The following is an 11137-nucleotide window of genomic DNA, read 5'->3' as shown; positions in this document are numbered from 1 at the left end:
GTGTGGGGAGGGAGGGCAGGGGTGGGTTGGGAACTGGGAGGAGGGGAATTATGGGGGGAAAAAAGAGGAACAAATGTAATAATCTGAACAATAAAGATTTAATAAAAAAAAAAAAGAAAAAGAGAATTCCACACTATTAAAAAAATAAAAGTATTTGATGTCTTCTATCACTACCCTTTTGCCTCTCACTAGCCTCACATATTCCCTCCATCCCTTAAGCCTATTTGTACATAGTTGCCTGAATGACTTACTATTTTGCCTCTGTGCTTTTCATATTTTTTCTCTTAGAAAAATCTATGCAACTTTTCTTCCACATATTTCCATCTCATCTTCAAAATCAGAACATACCTCTTTTTACATACCTTCCCTAATAATCACATCCCAAGTGTAATCATTATTTTTAGTTTTCTTATTTCAGCTTTAGTCTACACTATACCATATTTTCTTGTAGTTATTGAAGTATTTCTTTGGATTTTATCTCAAGTTGTTTTATGTGTGTAGTTTTAGCCTCTAATTAGACTTTTCATTTTCTGGAGAGCTCAAGAACTGTGCCTTTTATTCCTTTAGCATCCAGGAATAGTACAATGACTCACATTACAATGAAATAAATGCCATACCTCTGATATACCCAAATAGCCTTAAACGTTTGATAGTGATACCAAGAAAGATTTTATTAAACAGTCATTAAATCAATTTCAAAAGGTTAAAGATGTAATGTGAACATCCAATCTGTCCCTCATGGATCTTTTATCCAAGAAGTTATTAAAACTTCCTTATATGTGTTTGTAGTAGTTGCCTTTATCAAACCTCAGGATAACAATTTATTAATGAGTGGATGGAAAATTCTTTCCTAGAAAATAATATCAGCCCACTCATTACCAATTTATTCTTCAACATATTAATTCAACAAACATTTATTGAACAATAGTACGCAGATAATACTTTGAAAGGCCATTAAATTTACAGTCTATTTGAGAAGCCAAGAAACACAAAGAAAAGAAAGAAATAAAACAAAAAGTTGTCTCAGTTTAAGTTCTGCATAAGTGACCCACATCACATGGTGCTGAGTGAAAGGGGTGGGCCAAGAGACATAATAAAGGAGTGGCCAATGAACTCTTCCTGAAGATGTTATGGTGTAAACTTGACCTCAACGGATGGGCAAGCGAGAGACAAAGGCATGGAGGCAAGAATGTACATGCCATGTTTGAGCGACCGTGGATTTTGTCCCATTGGCATGAAAGGGTACATGAAGACCTTTTTAACACTATAAGGCATCATTATGGTTGTTATTTTAAATAATACTTAGATGTCCTCTTTCCAGTGCTGTTTGTTCCTTCCTGCATTTCTGAGCCTTTAGCTGGGATTTGTTGAGTTCTACTTGAAGAATTACTTTTATTATTTCTTTTAGTGCACATCTGCTGACAATGAACTCTGTAGGTTCCTATTCTTATGAAAATGTCTCTGTTTGACCTTAGTTTTTGAAGAATATTTTTCCTAGGTATTGAATTCTAAGCTTGAAAAAAATTTTCTCATTCTTTAAAGATGTCATTCCATTGTCTTCTGATTTCCATCATTTCTGTTGGAAAAATTAGCTTTCAGTTTTATTGTTACTCATTAGAAGATAATGTGCTTTGTTCTTTCTTTCTTTCTTTCTTCCTTCCTTTTTTTTTTTTTTTACCTCTGGCTCATTTTAACATCTTTATATTAGCATTAGTTTTCAGTGGTTTGTTTAGGTGTGGTTTTCCTTGTATTTATTTGACTACATATTCAACGAGCTTCGTGGTTCTCTGACTTAATGTCTTTTGCTAATTCGGGAAAATTCTTGGCTAGTGTCTTTTCAAAGGTGGCTCTTGCCACATTCCTGGTCTCCACTCCTCTGGACTCTATTGAGAACCATACGATCTTTCACTGTGCCCCATTTGTTTCTTATATTCTCTACTCTATATTCCATACTTTTTTCTCCATACTTCAATCTGCATATTTTCTACTGATTTATCTCCCAGTTCAGTAATCTCTTTTGCTGGGTCTAATACTATTAAACCCATTTTAAATTCTTAATTTCAGTTATATTTTTAAATTATAGAATTAAGTCTTTTTTAAATATTAATACCAATTCTCTAGTGGAATTCCTCCTTAAACATACTACCCACCATTATTTGTTTTTTAATTGTGACTAAATAAATAACTCAAGTATGTTTGCCACCTGTAAGTTTATTTGCATGGTCTGTTTTGTCTTGATTTTCAATCTTTGGTCCTGTTTCCTGGTTTTGTTTATTTTTAATTGAATGCAAGATTTTATATATGAAAAATTATGTCTCTGGATGATGGAATTATCCTCCACAAGAAGAATTCATTTTCATCTAGCAGTGAGCTAGACGTCAGGCTCATTACCTTTATCCAGGTAAGACTGGCTTGCCCTAATTCTAGGGCATAGCCCTTTCACGACTCTTAATTATAAACCTTGTTCATCAGAGTTCTTTCTTCTTGATGAACCCTGTAATGGTTAATTTTATGTGTAGATTCCACTGGACTAAGAGATGCGTAGATGGCTGGTAAAACATATCTGGGGGTGTCTGTGAGGGTGTTTGCAGAAGAGATTAGCATTTGAATCAGTAGACTGAGTAACGAAAATCGCCCTCACCAATGTGGGCAGACATCATTCAATTTGTTGAGAGCCTAAATGGAACAAAAAAGTGGAGGAAGAGTGAATTCATTCTCTCTCTCTCTCTCTCTCTCGCTCTCGCTCTCTCGCTCTCTCTCTCTCTCTCTCTTCTTAAGCTAGGGTATCCATCTTCTCCTGCCCTTGGACATTGACGCTCCAGATTCTCAGGGCCTTGGACTCTGAGACTTACACCAACATGCCCCCAATTTCAGCCCTTCAACCTCAGACTAGGAATCACACCATTGGTTCCCCTGGTTCTCAGGCCTTCAGATTTTATCAAATAATACCACCGGCTTTCCTGGTTCTATAGCTTGTAGGTGGTAAATGGTAGGACTTCTTGGTCTCCGTAACTGCTTCAGCCAATGCCTATAATAAATCTCCTCTTATATATCTACCAAATACTATTGGTTCTGTTTCATTGGAGAACTCTAATACAGACCCTGAACTCCAACTTTTGTCTCCCCAAGACAGTCTCAAAATAACAATACCACTACTATCGCCATTATGGGTAATAGAAACATTTAAGCATTTTTTTTTTTGCATTTGTTCTCTTCTCATTTTTTTAAAATAGCTGGACTATATCTACATTGTCAGAGTATGTAGCCATTATATAACACACTATCTTTTAGCCCTCATTTAGTCTTAGTTATACCGGTAAATGTATTTAATGCTCACCACCATTCCTTATGTTGATGTCTCTCCAGTCATTTTGTTTGTTTGAAACTCATGCATTAAAAGATTCCTTGGGAAGGGCTAAGAGGAATAATACTTCTTGAGTTCTTAGATGTTGATAACAGTTTGCCTGTATCCTTCATAATTGACTCATACTTTCTTAATTTAATTATCTTGATGATATTACTGCATTTTCTGATAATGATCTAAAAATGTAAGCCTGATGATAATTCCATTTTTTCCCCTTATAACTCACATATAGTTGACCCTTGAATAATGCACGGATTGGGGGTGCCAATCCACTGTGCAGTAAAAAAAAATCCACATATAATTTAAGTTGGCCTCTGCATATATGGATTCCCAACCTCGAATTGAAAACATTATAGTCTTTTTTTCTAGAGGTCCAAAGGATTTTTTCTTTTTCTTTAAAATCCAATAATTTTACTAGAATTGGTCATTCTGTACATTATCAGTATGTCATTTCAAACATTTTTTTCAAGATGTTTGACAGTTTTAGAATTTATTCTGTTTCCTTAATTTTGTTTTCTTTAGGGCATTCTGTTCTGTATTTGGATCTTCTTTGCCACTCTTCAATATCTGTCACTTTTTCTCAATTCCTTTTTTGGTCTCTTTCTTCACTTAAAAATATTTTCTTTAATTCCACTGATTTCTATTCAGGCACTACTGTTGAATTTATTGCTTTTATTGGTCAAAACCCCTTCCAGTGTCATCTGCTGTTCTCAAATTGCCTTACCCTTTCCAGTCAGGGTCTATTGTCAATTTTGAGGTCCTCCTGCTCTCAGGTCCATTGGAGGCAGCTTCTTTACCGTTTCCCAGCACAGACACGGATACCATGCACATATTGTGGCTGTTGGTGGCTTATACCCACCTACTTGAATTTTGAAGTTTGTAAGTATACTTTCTCATTTTGTTTAAAAAATATTGTTTACGGATTTTAGGTTTTGCTATCCAGTTGTTCTTTCTGTTATTATGTAAGTAGTCAGAGAGAATGTAAAACTATGCTACTGATGCCGTCATCTTCCCAGAATCTTTTTCTGAGTTAATTCAATTATAAGTATATTTCATATTACAGCCCCTTGGGAGACTGCTCATGACTTATGGATGTTGACATCTTGCTTTGCTTGGTCCTGGGAAAGTTAAGGACTTTAAATCTTAGCTGTTTATGATACCACAATTGATGACCAAACATAAGGAAGCTAAAATATGAGCATAGTAAATTGCCAACTTATGAATGCTTTAAAAACATTTACATTTAATTACAGCAGAAATGTTTATGAGGATTTGGGTATTGTTTTTGACAATCAATACAAGAAACTATTTGTGCATATATTCTCAGAATTAACACAATGAAGCTTTCTTTTATAGGGTACTTATACATAAATCATTAGTGTACAAGCTCCATAGGATATAACATATTTGCATATATCATTGTAAATTTTATTTTAATTTTACTACTCTTATGTTTGGGAAATTGTAATAACTGGCTTAAAAAAAATGATTTTCAGTGGGCAGGAAGTCAATCGATAGTATCAATTGCTCTAACAGAATCCAGAATGAACCTTTAGAACTAGAAAAAAAATCTCAAGTGATCCTTTTGTCCAGACTACATCCTTAAGAATCTTTTTAACTCAGTATGTTTAAGTACAGGCAATTTTTAACAATTAACAAGATCTATAAGAAATGGTTTTTTGGGTTTACTGTCAGATAAACTAAAGTGCAATGACAGCAAGCACCGCTGACAAACACAATACTTAAGCACAACTTCAAAAAAATGTAACAGAACTCTGGTAGCTAGGAAACAGCAGCTCAGATAATACACTGAAGAGGAATAGTTGAGCCAGGGGTAACTCTAGGGCCATGTTATGATGCTTTGTGAGTGGCACTGTGCACAGTTGCCATAGCTACAGACCTCACAAGCTATGGACACACAGACCCTATGTACCCACCCACTCAGCTGCCACTGCTTTCCACACCTGCCCCTGTGAGTTTTCTACAGCTCCAGTGTAAGGAGAAACAGGCCATATGGCTTAAATCAAAATATTATTTTCACTTCTCAAAATCAGAATGCCAGAGATTGCGAGCAGAAGGCATTGGGAAACACTTATTTCCCAGGGTCAAGAGGCTTCAGCATGTCCACTCCGGGAGGAAAGGCTGGTGACTCTTAGTCACCCACCTCCATCTCTAGTTTTGTGTTCCTTTTTCCCCTTATATTCCTCTCCTGACTACACAGATCCTGTCTCTCTGCCTTCCCCACCCTCAGCTGCCTTGTCTCCACAATGGCGCCAGGCAGAGTTATAACATTATTCAAAGGAATACCTGTGAACTGAAGTGGTAGAGCAGGGATTAGAAATTTTTTTTTTTAATATATTTTATTGATTTTATACAGAGAGGAAGGGAGAGAGATAGAGAGTTAGAAACATCGATGGGAGAGAAACATCGATCAGCTGCCTCCTGCACATCTCCTACTGGGGATGTGCCCGCAACCCAGGTACATGCCCTTGACCGGAATCGAACCTGGGACCTTTCAGTCCGCAGGCCGACGCTCTATCCACTGAGCCAAACCGGTTTCAGCAGGGATTAGAAATTTTGATATCCTGTTTTCTTCCAGCGGGATTAAAGAAATGTGTTTGGACATTATTGCCAGATTTAAAGCAAGACCAGGGTAAACTAAAGAAAAAAACAATGGTTGTTGGGGGTAGAGAGTGGGTAAAAGCAAAATAAAAGAGCAGAAAAGGGAAGTCTCTTGGATGTATTTGGGGAGGTACCTAGATATCACCCTGCATTTGGGGGTGGGGAGGTGGGCAATGACAAACACATGTTGGAGAGGTGCCCAGTGAGAGCATCTACTAGTAATTTCCCCTGGTGTACTCTTACTGGTGAGCTAACTCATACTTGGTCAGCTGGCAGACTTACTTCTTCACATTCATCAATATTATAATGAAAATAAAATGGTTTAGATGCTTTCTGGTTCTATTTTGGGGATTTCAGATGAAGTGAAATTTCTAGGCCCTTTAAGCTCACATTCTTTCTCTGCTTATCCTATAGAAGCCAACCCTGTTCTAAATATCTGCGATGGTTGGCATCGAGGAAAGATGGCTTTGCCATTTACATTAGTGTCCTAGTTAGTTAGTTAATTAGTTGTCATAACAAAGAACCATAAACGGGGTGACTTAGAACAACAGAAGTATATTATCTTACGGTTCTGGAGACTAGAAGTCTGAAACCATACTTCCTCTGACACCTGTTGGTGAATCCTTCCTTGCCTGGTCCCAGCTTCTGGTGGTTTGCCTGCAATCTTTGGAATTCCTTGGCTTGTAGACACATTACTCCAATCCTGCATTATCACATGGAGTTCTTCCTGCATCTCTTCTCATGGGTTCTTTTTATTAGGACACCGGTCATATTGGATGAGAAGCCCATTCTACTTCAGTATGACCTCATCTTAACTAATCACATCTGACCCTATTTCCAAATAAGGTCACATTCTAAGATATGGACGTGGCGGGAAGGGAGGGTAGAAATTATACATATCTTTTCTGGGAGACACAGTTCAACCCATAACACCATCCTGCTACAAGCCCACTGTGGATTGACTGATTATCTCAGCTCTATGTTCTTTTTACTCTAAGACCCAGTTGGTAAAATAATCACAACCGGGGATGTTGCTGGTTGCCTTGGCAGAAGAGGGAAAAATGAGTGTGAAGAATTGTGTATTGCACCTTAAGTCATCTGCCAGAAGAGACATGTATCACCTCCCTTCGCATTGCATTGGCGAAAGTAAGTCACGTGGCTATACCTAACTTCCAGGTGGTGGGGACGTGCAATTATCCTATGTGTCCAGGAAAGGAACATAAAATATTTGGAAATTAGCAATAATAACTACCACACTCGCCTTCTGGAATTCTATTAGATGTATATTGGATTTTTAAATTCCATCTTCCATGTCTCTTCACTCCTCTTTTATGTTTCCCTGTATCTCTTTCTGAGCTGCATTTCTTTAGATAATTCATGAATTATTTCTTCAGCTATGTGTAGACTACTCTTCAATGCAATCACTGACTTTTAAATTATAAAAGCTACATTTTTCATTTCTAGGTGTTATTTTTTTCAAATCAGCTTTTTCTTGTACTGTCCCTTTTTTGCCTAATGGATTCTATTCCTTCCTTCATATTTGTAAGCTTTTTAAAGTTTCTTTCATATTGACCTATTATTTCAAGTTCTAGGAATGCAAATCCTGTTGGGATGTTTTGTCTAGTTTATAAATTTTTATTATGAGTTCATCTTCTGTGAGGAGAGCCCATACCCCCTGGGTTATAGAGATGTGCTTATAGGGCAGTTTTCCTCTGCAAAGGCCCTACGGCTATCACTGGATCTGGACAAATGCTTGTGTTAGTGCCTTCGCTAGGATCACAGAGCCACATGGGAAGTATGAGTTTAGACCCAATACTCCACTCGCAGGTCCTGTGGCCTTGGCTTCTGCTTTCTCATGGGTAAAAGTCTTTGAACACATTGTCTTGGGTAGACACCCAGCTTTGCTAATGCTTCCAGAGGCTGGCGAGAGGAATCTTTGTGGCTCATGAATGATACAGACCTCTGTGATTTGGACCTGGATACAGGTAGCTGAGGCCCAGTTCCCTTCAACACAGGTCCTACAGCCTGCACTCTGCCACTCATGCTGATAGAATAGCAGCTCCCATCCATTCAGGCCTTTTTCAGGCTCCAACATTCCTGCAGCCATTCGAATTTTGATCCCTGTCATCATTCTGATATTCAAACTCTTCTCCTTTTCCAGGACTTAGAGATACCTCTTATTCAAGTTGAGCTTAGGTAGTTATTTTTTTTAAATAGTGTATTATATTCTAATCAGTATTTCTATGTGCTTAAACTTGAGAATGGGGTTCTTTTAATTGCCACAGTTCTCCATATTAACCAGAATTTCCTATACCCTTTAAGGTGAAAAACGAGTTAATTCAATGATAGCTAGAAGTTTAGGAAGAGTCAAGAAAGGGTTTTGTTTTTTTAAAGAGGGGAGACAATGAGCCTATATGTATGCTCAAGGAAAGAAGCCATGGACAGGGGAAAAATGGTAGATATGGGAATGAGAGGGAATAATTGCATAGGAAAAGGCTAGAATCAAGAACGGAAGACCTTGGGATTTGGCCAATAGGCAGAGGGATTCACTTTGAACAAGAAAAGCTTCACGTCTTCTTTAGGCAAGCATGAAAGAAAGGGTGCAGGTTTATATAAGTTGTTGGGGAGAGTCTGGAAATTGAGGCTGGATATCTCTATTTTTTCTGAGGTAGGATGCAAGGTGAGCAATAGAGATGAAGCCTGGGGGGTGTCAGAGCTTTGCAGAATCAACTCTGAGGAAGAGGAGAGTAAGTTAAATATGGACACATAAAGGTATTCCCAAACGGACATGCACTTATAATGCCACTAATACCAGTACAGTGGCTGGGTAATGCGTTTAGGACTGGGTAAACCCTAACTGCCCACGTATAGGAGTCGAGAAGCACATGGTTGGGTTGGTGAGGCTTAGAGTTCGCAAGGCAATTGCAGATAACGGATAACCAGGTGTGGGTACAAAGGATGGGAAGAGAGTGGATGAAGTGATGAAATGCAGAAGCTGAGCTGATCATGACCTAACCTATCCTCAAACAGCAACACAAAAATGAAACCAACTGGACCATGGTTAATGACACCACCCCAGCAGCACAGTCAGACCTCTTGAAACGACATCACTCAGGATGTACTTTTGTGAGCAGGTTTTCTTCTTATTCCTTAGGTAACAATTGTCCTGTCATTGTGATGACAAGAACTCTCTGCTTTTGCTTTGCTAATCCTGATACAGAGATTCACTGTCTCCATCAGTCTCTAAACTCCCCCCAAGAGTGACCACTGTGCAGAGCCCTTAAATCAGGCCATTATATAGGCCTTTGACCTTTGGATCAGGCGTCCAGCCTTGGCCCAGGCAGGCAAAGCCAGGGTGACCAGGTCACACGTCAGGCATGTCCCGGATGCCTAAGGGACCTCTCAGAAAGGCCTGAGACTTTCCACAAGACTTTCCAGAAGGAATAAAACTGCAGGCAGGACTTTCCCCATAAACATCAGAATGCCGTTTTTCCTCCTGGACTTTGTAATAGATCTCCATCCATTTCTCCAGTTATTACTTCTCTCCAATTTGGGGAGTTGGACACAGTTCCAAAAACCCGTTATATAGAGCACCTAAGTGTATAAATTGCATATGTTATATTTGCTTGGAATTTACTCCACCCACACCCCTTAGTCACATACACACATAAATAAGTTTATACACTCTTTTTTTAAACCCCATTTTGAGGAAGAAATAAATTATTTTCTACACATAATTTTTTTTCTGGCATGCCGACATTAACAGTAGTAGTGTAGAATCTTCCAAAGTATGATAAAATGAATGGTTTCAGTTTCAAGATGGAATTTTTATCACTTAATGTTTGACTTGGCTGGGTCAGGGAAGATTGTATAGGTGAGATGAAACTTGAGCAGATTCTGGAATCAATACTGAATGGTTGCCGAGTACAGATAGGGTATAAATTGCGTGTGAGGAATGGAAGGGCGTCCCCTGCAGGAGCGGCAGCAGAAGCAATGGTGTGACCTACCCAAATTCCGAATGTTCAACTACACCCTGAAAGCCTTTAGGCTTCCTGTTTTCCAGAGGAATAAAAATGAAGTCTAGAGACACGTTGGCTGTTTGATGCATCTGTGACAGTTATTCGAGATCCCCGGCAGCTCCATCACTGCCCTAGAGCAGGAGCTCAGGGGGACAATCTCATTGGAAGGCAGGTGACTAATCAGAGCAACATTTGCATACCAAACACACTGCTTAACTTAGTTTGCCTGTTATAGATTAATAAAAATAGCAAGGCTGTCTGTCTAAAGGCCCCTTTATTGGCACATCAGATAAAATGGAGAAAATGTCAATTCTTTTTATTTCAAAGAATAAACTCACTCATGGGGAGTTTGAGGGGGCCATGATGGAAACTGGGACAAGGGACCAAACCCTCCTCCCAGCCTATCGCCCCTACGCATCCCTAGGGCTGAGGGTTGTTTCTGTTCCTGGCACTGTGCTAAGGGATTAAAGGCATTATATCTCATTATCCCCAATTTATAGGTGGAGGCAGTGAGGTTTAGAGAGATGAAACGCATCACCCTACTCACACAACTAGTGGCTTTGGTTCAATGATAATCTAAAAAATAACCATACCAAATGCATGCACCAGAGGTTCTGCCCTGCCCGACACAGCAGCTACTAACTAGCCACATGTGGCTATTCAGAGGGAAATTAATTTAAAATTCTGTTCCTGGGTTACACCCTTTAAGTGCTCAATAGCCACATGGGGTTAGGGCTCCCATACCGGACAGTGCAGATACAGGACATGTTCATTAAGAATAGGGGATCATGTTATAACTGAGAGCTGCCTCGTGATTTGACTCATGCTTGTGTTTGTGATCATATGGGCATGACGTAGCATTCTCCAATTGTCCCAGGCAAATGAGAAAAGAATAACTACTGCATTCATGAAGGTAATCTAATAGTTCAAGTAAAGAAAAACCGAAAGAGATCATTTTATAAATGTGCCAAAATCAAAAGAGCCTCCCCCCTCCACACCCCACCATGGTAATCAGTACCATGTTTACTTTGCAATCAGTTATGTAGTTTCAGCAAAATAACATCATTCATCTCATTAAATTAATATTGTCAATTTAAATATCATTGGCTCCATACTTTTGTTATAATGTAAT

This window comes from Myotis davidii, unplaced genomic scaffold (assembly GCF_000327345.1).
Source record: "Myotis davidii unplaced genomic scaffold, ASM32734v1 scaffold684, whole genome shotgun sequence".
In the NCBI taxonomy this organism is placed as follows: domain Eukaryota; kingdom Metazoa; phylum Chordata; class Mammalia; order Chiroptera; family Vespertilionidae; genus Myotis; species Myotis davidii.
This window is presented reverse-complemented; position numbering follows the sequence as displayed.